Here is a 17,429-nt window from a genome sequence, read left to right on the forward strand (position 1 = left end):
TTAAGCTAATAAACTAACGGTTTCCAAAAGTTGATCACAAGAAAATTCTAAAACCTGATCACCATTAGGAAAAGAGCAGAGGAAAATAATTTGATATGAATTATTATTTGCCTAATATGAACTTTTCTCCCTGGATTTTCAAGTGAGTATGCAGATAAGCTATCAGATATAATCCCCCTGAATTCTGTACACAAGAAACTATCTACTTTTAATTTAGCAATTTTGAGGATTTGTTAAAGTTTTGTGCCAATTTCGGAGAGCAGGAAACCTGGTAAAACTATCCTGGGAACCAACTGCAAGTAATCTGTTCTCTAGGGATAGATGTTCTTGGTTTGACCCCAGTTTTTGAGCAACTAGCAGTTGTATCTTCCGCCAAGAAATGAAAAATAGCTATGCACTTATTGAAGTTTCTTTATTTCATCTCAACTTGTATTTTTCCTCAGAATGAACAGAATTCTGACCTTGGGATACACTTTAAATAGCGTGTTTCCCATCCACATTTATAATGCTTTAGTTGCAAGCCTATTACCACTGCTTAACAACAAACCTATTTTCCCAATATTAAAAATAGGAAAGGACTCATTGCCTGTAAAAATGAATTACAGCTTAGAAAATGAAAATATTTTAAAATACTTGATTTCACTTTCAGTTGTGCTGCCCTGGCCTAGAATCTCAGTGCAACTTGACTAAGAATAAACTTTAGTGTCATGAGCAAATGTTTTTGAAAAAATCTACAAAGTTAATATTTATGGTAAGTACCTTGCTCTGCAGATGCTAGTTGGCCATCACTGAAGACCTCGATGAAATTTCAAGCCTGGACATGCCATTTGATTCTACAATAGACAGAGGACATTTAAAACTGAAAAGATGAGTCTTCTAAAATTGGGTCTTTAAAGAATGTCTTGCAGATCTACTAAGAGGAGGATATGTTTGTGAAACACTGATGTGTGTGCATACACACAGTATTTCAAATAAACTTTGAGAGTCTTCATTTTCTTAATTTTAAAGGATCTTCATTTTAAAGGATAAAAACCTTCCCAATCAAGACAACATTTCTCATTGTTTAAAGGCTGAGACTACTCTGTGTAGTTCTTAAATTTTTGTATCTGGATCTCTAGGTGTTTTTGGATTCTTCTGTCTCCAACCCATAATTGATTTACCAGAAGTTATCTGGTGTGGTGGTGCATTCATACCCCCCTTCTTCCCTGGGCCACTTGTTGATCTGGGCCGCTTGTTGATCTCAGAAATTTCCATGAAACCTCGGCCTTGGTGTATTGAGTCTGGCAGTTGAGCACTCCTTGACTGCATCAGAGGCTCTGCATAGCTGAGGCTGGGAACATACTCCTACTGTCTGGCCCAGGTGTCCAGCAGAACAACACCGAAACCTTGAAAATTCTTTAGTAATTACCACCTGGGACTGTGGCCAGGGTGGAAATTTACAGATGACTAAAGCCAACCATCTTGTGAGCCTATAAACGGTGGTCCTAAGTGAGGCCCTTTGAGCTCTCCTGGACCGCAGCGGGCTGCACCCAGCATCTCCTTCTGAGTGGGACGCCTCTCAGAGCTTACGGTCCTTCAGGCCTACGATATTCAGAGGACCGCTGGGTCCTGGTGAGTTCCTTTCGAAGCTCAACTGTTCGTCCATTGAGAGGGAATGCCTAGACATTCGACGTGAGTATTTCTTCACTGAAATCGAGGGGAATTTTTAACAGGTATACCTTCTGTACATAATATATATATGTCCATTGAGAGGGAATGCCTAGACATTCGACGTGAGTATTTCTTCACTGAAATCGAGGGGAATTTTTAACAGGTATACCTTCTGTACATAATATATATATATTATATATATATATATATATAATATATATATATTTCTCTGTGTGTGCACTAATAGTAAGCATAATCTGTAATTAAGATGTGATTGTAGTAGACTTACTAACCTACTTTGCAAATAGTGAATAGTTAATGATTAAGCATTACTAAAGTTTGTTAATGATTAGTTGATAATTAAGTGTTGCTAAATTGTGAATGAAACCTAGACTGTCCCTGAAATATAAACCCTTAGATGATTTTCCCTTATATGTTTCACCCATGTAATAAGTAATAGAGTGAACCTTGCCATCGAGTTCTATTAGGTCGCACCTTTATAAATCTCTATTAAAATCACTTTCTGCTAATTTCTTTGACGGTGATTCTTTAAGCGGCCTCTAAACCACTCACTCGCGACATCTGGCTTTACCTGTCTAGTTTTCTGCAAATCCAGTCCTCTCCATGGATGTTCAGGCTATTGTAAGTTATCAACCTTGTCCTGTTTTCTATATTCCCACTCAGAGAAGTTCAAGCCTCGACAGACAAACTCTCTAAAATATGTGTTTTTGGGGATAGAGATACAAGAAAGTCAGTTTTCTTAAAGCACTTTTCCTTTCACTGCTATTGCATAATTCTCTTCTTTCCCAGGGGAAGGTAAACAGGGGAAATGTAAACAGTTATTTCCATGTTTAGAATAAAAATACAGAGCTATTAATCTCCAAATCTCATCTAAGGGAAATTGCTGAAACTGAGCTGTCACCTCAGTAGTCCCTCGTTATTACCTTCCATTTCATTCAAGCAGAAAGAGTAAAAGGGCACCAGCCATGACTAACTTCATGTGGCCACTTCATACATTTTCCACCTTACTGCCTGGCCTTCTTCCTATGACTGACTCCACAGTACTTTTTTATGACTGTTTCCTGCTGAAGGACAACGCCAGGTTTTCCTCTTCCTCACTAGTTGGATCCTGAGCAGTCAGTATATGGAATTTAGTTTAACTCAATTAAGATGAAGAAAGGAATATCTTGCAGATTTATTCTTCTACCTCCCCTTCCATGTTCAAGACTCCATACCACCCATGGAGTTCAACAGAAGTTAGACATCTAAATAACTTTGACATTCTGGCCTTACACATGTCAAAAACCTAGAAGATGTAAAGCCGAAGCTCACAGATATACACACAGAATCATAGAAACGTTGGCTGGAAGGGACCCCTGGAAGCCATCCAGGACAAGCTGCTTGAAGTCAGTCTGTGAAAAACACCAGATTGGAGGTTTTTGAGACTTGGCTACACAAAGCCACAACAGACCCAAGAATGGAATTTCCATGGCCCTGTGCGCAACTTGTTCCAGAACTGCACCACCTCCCCTTTTCCTAACGGTCAACCTCCCAAACAGCAATGTGTGGTCACTGTCCCTTGTTATTCTGCCTGCCCCTTCTCGGAAAAGTCCAGCTCCATTATCTTTATAACACTTCCTCAAGTTGCTGTTGGCTGCCATAAGATTGCCCCTTAGCCTTCTACTTGCCAAATTAAAACAAAGCCAGCTCCCTCAAACTGTCCTTATAGGTGATGTTCTCTAGGCCACTCCAGAAAAGACTTCAAACTTTGTTCCAAAGTTTCTCATTCAAATTAGAATCTGTATAGAAAGAGCCATTTCTGCAATCAAGAATTTCAGGATTCCATTTCCTTCAGATATTTTGTGTAAGCACAGTGAACTGTTGCATCTGAATATTCATTATCAGTGTTCAGATGGTATTTACCTCAAGTGATTGTTTAGGTGGCTACGGGTTGATATAGGAAAAAGTCAAGTTATACCTGTAGCTTGACAATAAAAGGTAACTGAAAAAAAAGGAAAAACTAAAATTTGCACCAAATCCAGATACTCACAACCGACCAGGGTTATCAGTGTCAGCAAGGGGGAAGGGTAGAGGGAATTCCAAAGCCTGTCTTGGGCCCAAGACAGCTTTCAGAAGTTGTACTCCTTGGACCCTGTAAAAACACTTCAGAATGACCACAACAATGAGACATTGCTATATGTGAGCAAAATAGTCACTTTCCTGGGGATCCCCCAAACAACATAAGCAGAGTGATCTTTAAGAATGCAATAGGAAGTTTTGGGTAACAGCCCCCAAAACATATTAATATAAGTCTGCTACACAAGCAGAACTGCAGTGAAAAGTCTTTTTTCCCTTCCTGGCACCCTGTCTTCCAGGTAAACAAACATTAATGCTTCTTCCTTTTTACTTAATTGCGTACAGAACCTTCCATTTTTAAGTGTTTTGTAAACTAATTTCATATAGCAAGCAAAAACCATTAAGGTTGCAGAGCTCAGCACTCAAAATTTAAAGTGACATAAGTAAATGCCCTTGTAAATGATCAAAACATTTGTTTTACTGAGCTAGTAAGAAGTGCTTTAAACTAGAAAAGACAGGGAGGGAGCTACCAGCAGTCCTGGGAGGCAGTGATGGACAGGGTTTACAAGCGAAGAGCCTAGGATGATGTAAGTGAAAGGGAACACATAATCAAAACAGGGCTTAATTGGAGTCACCTCAAACATTTGCATGTAAGCAAGGAAGTGCCTGCAAGGCACCATTATGGGGAAACCCCCAGACCTTTTTAGGGAAATCTGCATGCTTGGGTGTCTCTCTGAAGTACCTGTATACTAATGCACACAGCCTGGAGAATAAACACAAGCAATTAAAGATCTGTGTGCTATTGCTGACATGATGGGAATACTCACATGACCAGAGTGTTGCAATGGTGAGATATAGGCACTCGGATGGACAGTCTGGGAAGGTGAGGGGAGGGAGTTGTCCTTTATGTGAGGGAGCAGCAGGAGTGCATGGAGCTCTGGGTGGGGATGGGTAACGCAACTGAGAGCTTATGGGTAAGGATTAAAGAACAGGCAAATATGTGTGATATTGCACTGGGTGTCTGCTACAGGCTATCTGATCAGGAAGAAGAATTGGATGAGGCCTTCTGCAGACAGCTAGAAGTAGCCTCACATTCACAGGCCCTGGTCCTCATGGGGGAATTCAACCACACCAATATTTGCTGGAGGGACAACGCAGCAAGGCATAAGCAGTCCAGAAGGTTCCTGGAGATCATCTGTGACAACTTCCTGACCCAAGTGGTAGAGAAGCCAATGAACAGGGGGACTCTACTGGACCTCATACAAGGGAAGGCTCATTAGGGTATGTGAAGACTGAAGTGACTATGAAATGGTGGAGGGGAGGGAGCAGGTCAAAAAAGCAGGACCACAGCCCTGGACTTCAGGAAAGCAGACTTTGGCTGCTTCAAAGATTTGCTTGAAAGGGTCACATGGGGTAAGGCCCTAGAGGGAAGAGGGGCCCAGAAAAGCTGGGTAATATTCAAGGATTACTTTCTTCAAGTTCAAGAACAGTCCATCCCAATGAGCAGGAAGTCAAGCAAAAAGCCAGCAAGCCTGTGTGGATGAACAAGGAGGTCCTGGCAAAACTCAAACACAAAAAGTAAGTATACAGAAAGTAGAAACAGGGACAGGTAACCTGGAAGGAATACAGAGACACTTTCCGAGCATGCAGAGATACAGTTTAGAAAGCCAAAGCCCACCTGGAGTTGAATCTGGTGAGTTATGCCAAGGACAAGAAGGGTTTCTATAAGTACTTAAGTAGCAAAAGGAAGACTAGCAAAACTGTGGGCCCACTGCTGAATGGAGCAGTGTCCCTTGGTAACACACGACATGGAAAAGGCTAAGGTACTGGGTGCCTTATTCGCCTCAGTCTTTACTAATAAGACCAGCTTTCAGAAATCTAAAGCCCTGGAGACCAGGGAAAGTCTAAAGACTTCCCCTTGGTGGAAGAGGATCAGGTTAGGAAATACTTAAGCAAATTGGACATACATAAGTCTGTGGGCTTTGATAGGACGCATCTGTGAGTGTTGAGGGAGCTGACTGAAGTCACTTTTATTGACTTTGAATGATCACTGCATTTGGGAGAGGTATCTGAAGACTAGAGGAAAGCAAGTGTCATATCTTCAAAAAGTGCAGAAAGGAGGACAGAGGAAACTACAGGCCAGTCGGCCTCACCTCAATCCCTGAGAAAATGATGGAGCAGCTAATTCTGGGAATCACTTCCAGGCACATGGAGGATAAGAAAGTGATTGGGGGTAGTCAGCATGGATTCAGGACCACTAAGATGATGAAGGGACTGGAACATCTCCCATAGGAGGAAAGGCTGAGACAGCTGGCATTGTTTAGCCTGGAGAAGAGAAGGCTCAAGGGAAATCTCACTAAGGTGTACAAACATCTGCAGGGAGGCTGGAAAAAAGACAGAACCAGGCTCTTTCCAGTGGTGCCCAGTGACAGGACAATAGACAATAGGGACAAACTGAAACACAGGAGGTTCCTGCTGAACATAAGGAAACACTTTTTTTTAATTGTGAGGGTGACAGAGCATGGGAATAGGTTGTCTAGAGGGATGGTGGAATCTCCATCCTTGGAGGTCTTCAAAAGACATCTGGATATGGTCCTGGGCAATCTGCTGTAGGTGACCTGCTTGAACAGGGGCACTTGGCTGAGATGACCCCTGGAGTTCCCTTCCAACCTCAATCATTCTGTGATTACATCATATACTGAACCCACCTTGAGTAGTAGACAGCAAATAAAACAGAGCTCTGTAACTTTCAGAACATAAGTGGTCCTGAATGAATCAGAGTCCTCTCAGAAATGGTACACTGATTCAGAAACTAATGTTAACATGAAAACTTGCCTTGAAGGTGGCAAATGCATAAGTGCAAGTTTCAGATGAACCCCTTTTGCACTCAGGCTTGCAGTTCATGAGGAAAACATTTTGTTGGAGAGTCTTTGAAGCATTCTTCCTTTGCATTCTCTCCTAGGCTTCAGCACACAGTTTTTGCTTGCACGTGCTGACTCTTCTGCAAATCACCCCTAAAGATCACCTTTAACATGTTTCCATCTTGGTTTTGTCCATCTTGTTTCAATAATTCCTCTCAAGACTTTGTGTCCCCCTCCACTCTGCAATAGTTATCTTCCCCTTTGCTTACTTTGTACCAGCTGTCACATACAAGAAACAGTAGAGGTGAAATTTTTCTGTGTGGGCATATATTTTCTAGGTATACAGAGCAGTCTTGTTTGCCCAGAGCATGTATGCAGACAAAGCTATGACAGACTATATTTAAGTTGATTTTAGCTGTCCAGTTCCCAGAAGCCAAACTTCTGCACATGTAGATTCAGAGTTTCCAAAACATTATGTCAAAATTTTTCATGGGGACAGGAAGGAGCACTTTCCTGACAGAAAGGCCACAACACTGACCAAATTTCAACTCCTTGCTCCAAAGCATGGACAGTACAGTGTTAGTCAAAGAAAAGGTTGCCAGAGTTGTTTTAACATTGCAACACAATGTATTTTCTCCAGTGTTTTCTTGGAAATGGCAAAACTGTTTTGGCTGAAACTTTCTGGAAAAAAAATTAAGTGAACCCAATATCATCTCATGGTAAATTTTAGCCTAAAAGGTTAATATTTGGCCAAGTTGCAAGTAAGCTAAGATGGCGGTATTGTAACAAGGAGATTTGATAAATCTCAATAATAGTCAATGCTGCCAATACCAGCAAAACACAGTCCCATATGAAGGCCAGGGAACAAATGATCACCAATAACACTGAGGAACTCCAGCCAAGATGCCAAGTTGAGCAGTAATGGAAACAGACATGAACCCTTAAATTTGAAACAGGCCAGAGAGCTGGTCTTTCCTATCCTTGCACTACTCTATATAATGCTTTATCTGCACTACTATATATATATATATAGGTACACACATTAAGTTCTCAGCTGACGCTTATTTCCAACAGATGTAGATATTTCAGTCCTGATGCACCAATCACTTAACTGAGCTCAATTTAAGAAAAAATCCAGATTCAGCAATCATGAGACATGAGTTAACATAACAGAAATGTTGCTAGTGTTTGCATTTGTAATTATAGAGGATTATTCAATACCAATACATTAAAAACCTTGCCCAAAGTCATATGGCACTAGGCCAACAAATAATGCCTAACTTACTTCATGAACTATTTCAAAAGGAACAAATAAACCAAAAAAGCACCATGCAAGTGTAAGGTTTGGTGCATCAGATCATTAACTCTGCATAGTTAAGAGTGAAATTACAATGAAGAAAAACATGTGTTTTATTTTAAAAAGAAAACCACAAAATAGCTTTTTGGGAATACTAAACTGTGAAAACCTGGACTAAAGAATTTTATGGGTTACTGTGGTATAGGCTTCTCAGGCAATCATACCTCATCTAAATTCCTCAACTCATGATGAATAAGACTATTAATACGAACTTAATTAGAACCAATGTAATATAGATCAAGAATTAATCATTAGTTCTTAGTAATTTGTTTTATGGAAATCATAGGTAAGTTAATGGCCTCAGGGGCTGAGCCATCAACATCTGAGTATAAGATTTCCATCTCCCCCCACCCCCCAAAGTCTACACTTAAATTTCACAGCTTAAGTTTGAGAGAATGACTGGGTGGAAGTATATGCTTCTGTTATGCAAGAGGACAGATTACTAGACCTAATGGTCCTTTGTAGCCACTGGATCTATTCCATTAGAGATTTAGCAGGGAGAGAGCACAATTTATAAGGCTATATCACGGGTGTGGAGTTCAAAGAGCTACCCAGAGATGATACAGAAGGAAAATTGCACACAATCAATGCAACTAATCCCTGTTCAGCCACTACTCCAGATTTATGCAACTACAAGGCTTCTAGTCTGCAGCTGGCTTAATTTGGACTGTCGACAGAGAAGTCCATCTTCAGGGATCACTGTGCCATGAGCAGTGTTCCTGCATTTGCACAGCACTCTTGGACAGCCAACTATTTAATGCATAGCATGACTCTACACTGGATACAGCCCACCACGTGCAACAAGACAGACTTTGCATCATACATGCAGTAAGAGTGGAGATGTTGTGCAGATTCTCCTGTGTTTAAGCAGTAAATCCAGTTTGTTGGACCTGTGCATAGCTGGGTGCTGTTGCCAGGACCCTGCAGCCTCTTAATCAAAAGCTGACCTGATGATACTGGAAGGCATAAAGAATAGTCCACAACTGGCCTTCACTTATAAACACTAAATAATCAAAAAACCTCGTTTGGGAAGGCTGGCTATATGGATGAACTTTGGTGCCCAAATACCTGTCTGAATGCCTATGACCAGCATTTATTTAGGAATGGCAGACTAAAAACCTACCTAACTTCATAGACAGAAATTTCCTTGGTAAAAGTCCTGGAATAATTCAGGTAAAAAGGGAGGCTTGGGGTCATCTCATCTAACCCTCTTCTCAAAATAGGCCCAGGTTCAAAGTTAGATAAGGTTGCTCTAAGTCATGTTGCATTTTAAAAATCTCCAAAGAAAAACATCCCACAGCCTCTGTGGGAACCTGTCCAGGGCTTAGCCACCCTTGTGGGAAGAATTTTTCCTGGATGGGATGCCCTTCCTTCAATTTGTGATTGTTACTTTTTGACCTATAGCTGTGCACTTCTGAGCAGATTTTGGCTCCATCTTCTGTGTAAACTCCATCTGGTAGTTGAACAGAGCAGTTTGCTCCAGTTCCCCTGACCAAGCCCTCTCTTCCAGGGTAAGCAAACGTTGTTCCCTGAGCTTCTCCTTGTACATCATGCTGCAAATCCTAGTGACCATCTGCTAGACTTTCTCCAGATTGTTGATGACTTTCTTGTACTGGTGGCCCAAAACTGGACACAGTACTCTAAACGTGGCCTCAGGACTGCTCAATAAAGGGAAATAATCACCCTCCAACCTGCTGGCTACACTCTTTCTAATACAAATATTCAATTAGCCTTCACAGCTGAAAAGGCACATGGGCGAGCCACATTCCGCCACTTTCTGCTGCCGTCTGGTACACACACACTATGAAGTACGAACAAGTCCTGGGCAGACAGGTATCTAGCTTAGACCCAAATTTTGACATAATTACAGAAGATAAGAATTCATCTGCTTATCTTGCTCTGCGAGAGTTGATCTGGCAGACTTGTTTGATGCAAAACAACATAAAACAGCTGGATAAGGAGGAATTCCCCTCCTTGTGTATACAATACCCTAGTGATTAGGTGACTCACACACGTGTTTTGGAGACTCAGGTTCATCTCTGTTATGTATATCAGGGGTTTTGAACTTGTGTACCTTGAAAGGAAAACACCTCACCTCTTGCCTGTCCCAAGCTGGGACCTTAACAGAGGGACAAGCATTAAATAATTTGCCTTAAATGAGACCTTTGATGAAATAGGAAATGAAACAAAGGGCTTATGCAGGGTAATCTTTAATCCCTAGTCTCTGTAGGTCCTCCCATTTTCTCACTCAAATGAAAATATAACTGAGCAGTGAGAAATCTCCACCAGAACTTGTTGGGAGGTGAGAGACGTTACAAATCCCCCACTTCTCCACACTCTGACTTGAAAGTTTAGAACATAAGTCTCCCATGTTTAAAGTGATGACACTTGTCATCAATTTAAAGATGCCATACCCAACCCTAACTTGGGGCAGGTGGCGAGTAAATAAAACCCTTGCTTTAGTTCATAGGGAAAAAAGTGTGTGTGATCAATTAAGTGGGAAAACAGTTGCAAAATATTCCTGAATATCCTCATTTCATTTATTTTTCTTTTTAAATTCTGGCCAGAGTCCCAACACTAACTTTGACTACAATGTGATCAATACAAGTGGGATTTGAGTGAAAGGCTCTGTTCAAAGAATCAGAGAAAAAGTCTTTCGTATATTCTGCTAATGCTTCAGTTCATCTCAGTGGAAGATTACCAAGAAAAGTTTAAAGTATGCAAAAAAAGAAGAACTAAGGGAAAGAATTAAAGTATGGATTAGAATACAGGAAGGGAAGGGCAGCAAAGAATAGTAGAAGGAAGCTTTACCTCAAGTGTTTAACTTTGTAGATTACTCAGAAAATGTCCTGAAAGTTCAGCTGTGCACCCATTCCTCCTATGGAATCTAATCCAAACTAATAAGGACAACAGATATTTATCTTGGCAGCACATGTCCCTTGACATTAGGTCCAATTCCAGTGATAATTATTTTATAGTGGCAGAGGAGGGCTCCCACACTCGCTGAGCACTTGCAACCTCAGCTGAAGTCAGCAGATGCTTGCAGAGGTGTTCTTAATCTAACCCAGCCCTCTCAGCCACCTGTAGGCAGAGGAGCGAACTCCCTCCAAACTATCTGCACCTCCATTCTTTACTTACAACATACAACAGACAAGACAACAGTAACACTTATATTTGGATATCACTTTCCAGTCATATGCTGTGCAGATTAATGTAAAGACTTCTAAAAACTATAGCTATCAAGCTGTTCTCTACGATGTATGCTGAATAACTAGTACTATTAGTACTAGTACTAACAATAGCTATGTAATTGATGTGAAAATTATTATTACTTATCTATGATAATCCTAACTAAGGAGGTAAGAAAAGCTTCCAGAAGCCACCAGTAAGATTTCACAGGCATTTCTGGAACTCGCTATATCTCATTCTGGGATTTTCAGCTTAGTAGGGCAAAGGTGCTCTGCTGGACTCGCATTGCATAAAAATTGGCTTCATATTCCCCTCACCCTCCCAAAGGTTTGCTACCAGTGCCATGTTTATAGAACTCATCAAGGTTTCAGGAGATTTAAATCTAAATAACTCCTCCAGCCCTGTCCCATAATTCTCAGGAGATTGTCTAAACACCAGGCCCTCTAAATACTGCCCACTCGCAGCAATACCATAAACATTAGGCTATAGCTTAATGGCTTCAGTCATCTGGGCCAATGACAATTATTCTATGTAAAAAGGATAGTGCTTCAGCAAGAAGATCCAAGAAAATGCAAGAATATCCAACAGGCTGATGCTCAGAGCTCCTCAGTAGGAAGCTCAGACAAAAAGGCAGCACTACCTCCAGGGAGATATTCCAGCTCCTTGGCTATCAGATGAAGGGGGTTGCTGGCTGCGAAGGGGTTAATATGTTTCCTGCACACCGAAGTAAAGGCATAAGTTCCCCTGAAGCTACGCACCAAGCTAGATGAGCATTTTGTACCTACCTCATACAGGTAGCTCCCTATTCAACAAATGGATCCTAAAGAGTTAAGCGCTTTCCATGTACTGAAGATGAACAGAACAAAGTTCACCCTGTGGGCTCAGTAGGTAGCAGCTCTCTCTTGTGAGAGCTGAACCAAGTCCTTTTTTTGTCTGTTCTCTCCAACTCTCTGCTTGGGACAAGAAGCTGCCAATGGCAGCTCTGCTCATCATGAACAATAAAACTGTCAAGGACAATAGTGGTCTCATGAGAGAGGAATATCTCTGCATTTGGCGTGATCAACAGAAAATCTCCCACTAAGAGGCGATTAACAGTGAATTTGGCAGCCACTGTGACATGATGAAAGACATGGAAAAAGAACTATCTGTGCTAACAGAATATGGTGAGAGAGGAGGGTGGGGGTGGGGGAAATGAAAAGCCACCATGCTCCAAAGGAGCAAGAAAGAATCGGTAAATTGCACTAGCTTTACACATTTATTATACGCTCAGTTTCTACAGTAATTAGCATAACATAAATATATTGGATATATTAACCTTCAAATAGCAGGTGGATGGTACAGTTCTGATCTAAACGTGGAAGGGGTACTATGCCACGAGTTCATAGCTGTAAGTGCCGATGCGTCCCACTGTGCATTGCAATGGCTATTGCTACGGAGAGGCCAGCAGCTAAAGCCCTAGACAAATCCATAGCTGTCTGTATCTGGAAACTCAAAATACGTTGCCAGGATGATCTTGTAGGCTCTTGGGTCTGGGCTTTAATACATCATGATTTATGGCTTGACTTGAAGGCAGATGCATTTCCATTTCTGGACTATGTCTGACATGCTGAATGTGCTCATCTAGAAACAGTATTTTTAGGAAGAAATTGTTCCAGACATTTGGAAGAAGGCCTTTCTGCCCGAGTTTTCAATAGCTCGGTAGCGGGTGTCCAAGCTTTTACAATGGAACAGTCAGTCACATCAGTAAAGCATGTCTCTGAATTTGCCCTGCTTCAGGATTTTTTATTTACTAGAATTCCATTTTTATCCTGGGCAACCGACATTTTCTGAAGTGCCAGACGTTATTGACTAAATTAATCTGAGGCAAATAAATTGAGCCTGTAGATGTATTTGGCTGCTGTAGTCAAACCCAACTGATGGACTTGGGGGTTTTGGAGGAATTTTTTAGGGTTTCTGTGTGTGCAGGCAGTGTGGGGATCATCTGCGTTAATTTGCCAGGCCAAAGTGCCAACATCTGCTAACATACTAACTTAGCTGATCTAGAGAGACCATTTATAAGAATAAGTGATCAGTTCAGATTCCTGATCTTTCTGGTTAAAGAGCAGAACTAGTTGTCATCTGTAGTTCTGCAAGAAACTGAAGGGAGGAAAAAGAAGGGACAACAGAAATGGTCTGGCAAAAAACAAAGCAAACTGTGTCCAAACTGAAAAATAAAAAGATCTGAGAAAGAGGATACAGGGGAAGAAGTAAAATACTAGTAGGTACAAAGCAAAGATGCTATAAGCACATTACAAACAATGATCAGTGAAACAACTGAGAGACTAAATTAGTTGTATACAATTTTCAGGTTACTAGCAACACTTTTCTGAGACTTCATGCTTAACCTTACCCACTAGCAGGATTTCTAGCTTTACAGTTTTAAGTTTTCTTCAGTCATCTTTATGTGCTAATGTTCAGCAGACATGTTTGCAGTTCTTTCTTTGGGATAGTGTTTTGAATTTGAACGGGAACCTTTTGCTATTCAAGGTCCTACAGCATTCTTTTTCCTAGACCAGTTACTAGGTGTACGTGTGCTTTTTATCAAAAAGAGGTGGGGGGAAGGGAGGAAATCCAGAGTAATTACTGCATTTGGGTTTTTTTCAACTCATTACAGCCACTACACCGGGAAACAAAATTAGAATTTTGAAATCATTCTGACTTTCATAACAAAATGCAAGTTTTTTTGACTACAGAAGAAAACAGCAATAATATAACAGGTTAATTTCAAATTTACAAGAAGAAACTAGCCTATCTTAAGACTTCCCAAGTTGTGGTTCCTGCATGGGATGGCATTGAGTTTCTTACCTCCCTGAATTAGTTGCCAAAAGACTTTTCACACACAAACAATTCAAGTTTTCTAAAATTAGCTTTTAAAAAGCTATTTTTGTTCCCACAGCTCTGTCTCCATGAAAACTCAGTCTTGTGTTAAAAGCAAAGGAATGCAATTCATGCAAATAAGCCATGCTAGAAATGGAGTTTGTAAAGCAAAAAATAAGACAAGATTTCTAAAGTAATTCCTGGGAAGACTGACAGTCTCAAGTATGTGTACATCATACCAGCCTTCAATTCTAACTTGCTTCTGTAACTTGCCCAATTTGTTGGGCAAGAGCAGATACTTTTTGCTCCCGTCAGAAAACTGCGTACAATGCAAGTTAAAGAAGAAAGTAATACCATTATTTGCATTAAAAAAAAAAAAGACATCTTTCTGCTTTTGCTATCAGAGACTAGTACTAATTGTTAGAGGCTGCTAGTAATTGTTTTAAATCTCTCAAATATGATGAGACAGTTTTAGCCATGAGCACATCTACATCAGATGCAGGATCTATGCCAGGGATTGCAGTGATTTGCTTTGTGACACCAGGACTTTGTCCAGATCTCCCTGTTGTTCAGTCTGCTGAATTCAACCCTTCAGCTGCATGTGAATATGTCCCTCATCCCTGGAGGCCAGCAGAATCTACCACCCCTGCACCCAGCTGGGGGAAGAGAGAGAAAGGCTTGTTTTGTTGTTGTTGTTCCATGAAAGAAAATAATCTGTGAGAACAGTGTGGTATGAAGTTATCAGCTCAGATCGGCTTTACAGAAATCTAACATGGCTAAAGGTTCCCCACTCCCTCATAAACCATTTACATAAGAGCTGTTTATGACTTCTCAGCATTACACATAACCACTTCAAGCCACAGTTCGGCCATTAGACTTTACCTCAGCTCAACAGGTCTGGCTGAAACAGCACTTGGCAATGGGTCTCTGAGGAAAACGGGGCCTCTGTAAGACACAGTGATAATTTGGTGGCTTCCTCGCTCAGGGTTAGCGCTGGCTTCCATCCACAGAACAGCATGAAAGGATGTTGTGCTAATACAGGTGCTGAAATAGGAAAGAAAAACCACAGCTTCATCACCAGTGAACAAGGAAAACCGTGTGAGTCTCCCCTCTCTCCGCAAACTTCGGACATAGCAGTGCACTTCCATCCAGCACTGCAAAGGGGCTGCTTCCAAAAATCAAGCAGCATTTTCTTTCTAAAACTTCTGTTTTCCTGGAAAGTATACAAGTGTGCATGTGTGTGCATGCATGCACCTTTCCATCAGGGCAGGCTATGTCCCAAAGCACAGTGGCAAACCACTGATCTTCAATAAACTTTGTCAAACCCAGACCAGAGAGACTGGTAGCTGGAGACAGGAAATACCACCACCAACTCTGTGCTGAGCCGCTCTGCAACATTAACCAGACAGGGATGATGTTATCGTCTCTGCTCATGGAGCCCAGGAGAGGAAGCAGAAAGCAAGAACCAGAAAGGAAGAGTCAGATTCAGCAGGATGATCACATTCCCCGTACTGAGCGTGAGATTCAGAATAAGCTTTCTGCAAGCTTTCTCTGTGGCACACTGAAGCCAGGCCTGTATCCCTCACACTCTGCAGCACTCTGTCACAGCCTCTCTACTTTTCTCTGTGCTAGATGTACACAGTCAGGAGACTGCTATCACCTGCCAGCCCATAGCTCCTGGGACCACAGGCCAAGCAAGACCCTTCTGGTCAGTGCTGTAGGCAGATGGCGCATCACCACAGCCTGTTAACAAGGCATGTTTTCTATTCTCCCATCTAGCAGTTCACCCAGCAAGTTCCCGTCATGGTGCTGTAGGAGAACTAACTTACAAGGTCTTGCAGAGAGCTTGTCACCAGTAAGGGGAAGGAGAGACATGGCCCAGGGAGGTCCCCCCACACATGGCTGAGTGAGAAGATGTGCAGCAGTTGCTCCAATACCTCCATCTGGGATGGTACCCTGTGGCAGACCATGCCAAGTCCAGCCAGGATCTAGCATCCATTGTCAGCTTCTTTAGAAATCTTTGCAGAAAGCTACTCCAAAACAGCATGCTGTGCAGTCATTAACCTAGGCCCCTTCAGGATTTATCAGCAACCTCATACCTTTCCTCCAGAAACTTTTCCAGAAGATCTGACTAACCAGATCCCTACGTTTGCTGGGCTTTTCCGCTGCATTTGGAGGACAGAGTAGTCAAATATGTTCACAGCAGGGCTCCCAAAGTGCAAGTTCAAGTCTTGCTTTGGATTTGACCAAAGTGTATACTGGGTCAGGGTTGGCATGACTCTTCAATAGGCTGTTGACTTCAGAGACGGGCAAGCCTTACCCTCATTGGCCTTAACATATGAGTTTATCCTAATAAACTAAACCTGGCCATGGTTTAAGGCTCAAGCCCTGACATACAACTACAGTGTAACCGTTGACACAGCTCTTGACATAATTTTAGCCTATGCCAGCCAGTATTGCCCCAGCACTTCAGGGAATGGGAGCAGTCCTCCTCTTGTGCCAACAGGCAGTACAGACAAGGCCACTGAGGTTTTCTGGTGCAATGTGGGTGGACAGGGTCTGCATGTACTCTTATATCCTAGATGGAGTCCTAGCCCATTTTGATTTACTGGTGAGGATATAACTGATGGGAAGAGGCAGAATGACTTGCCCTTGCTCTGCTGCCCTGCTTTCTCCTCTCCTCAGCTCCCATAACTCCATCTTTTTCCCTTCCTCCTCCTAAAATCTTCTTCCATTATCAGATCTTCCTCCCTAATAGGATCAAATCCAACACAATCCACTCCAACAGTTTCCTCCACATTCATAAAAAGCAAAACAAAAAAGTCAATTTCCTTCTGAGTTTTGTCCTCCTAACACTGCTTTCCAGGCAGTCAGTCACCCAGTATCAGCTGGTCCTTTCTGTTCTATCGTTAGTTACTAACACCTTTAGCCTCGCCATCCTATTATGCTAGTTTGGTAGGGGTAAATCCAACAGCAAGTAAGTTGTCATCCTTTTCTTTCCTGTGAGCCAGTTGACCTTCATCTCTTACTTCTTCCTGGGCTTCAGAGCAAATCCAAACTTTCTGGGATGTAATGCAAAGTCTTCTTTCCTCCTCTGCCAATCCTGTTCTCCTAAACCTGTCTTACATTTTTACATCAGACTGCAACAATTGTATGCAGTCAACACTTGAACAGTAGTAAAAGAGCTTTCCTGAGGAAACAGCACAAATCTTCTGGCTGATGAGGTAGACTCTTCTAAGCCATACCTTAAACTACCTCCTTGTCTCTGCCAGTATAATGTCCTACCTGCAGGTTCTGTTCAGCTTTGTTTTATTTCAGCATAGATGCATTTTTCAGTACTAGTAGATATGTACTGTATCTGACATGCAATGGAACAACAGTGACATCCATTGGCTAAAGTAAACCCAAGCTAGAATTGTTCATTACACAAGAATTATTTT

The sequence above is a fragment of the Calonectris borealis genome, chromosome Z (genome assembly GCF_964195595.1).
Source record: "Calonectris borealis chromosome Z, bCalBor7.hap1.2, whole genome shotgun sequence".
In the NCBI taxonomy this organism is placed as follows: domain Eukaryota; kingdom Metazoa; phylum Chordata; class Aves; order Procellariiformes; family Procellariidae; genus Calonectris; species Calonectris borealis.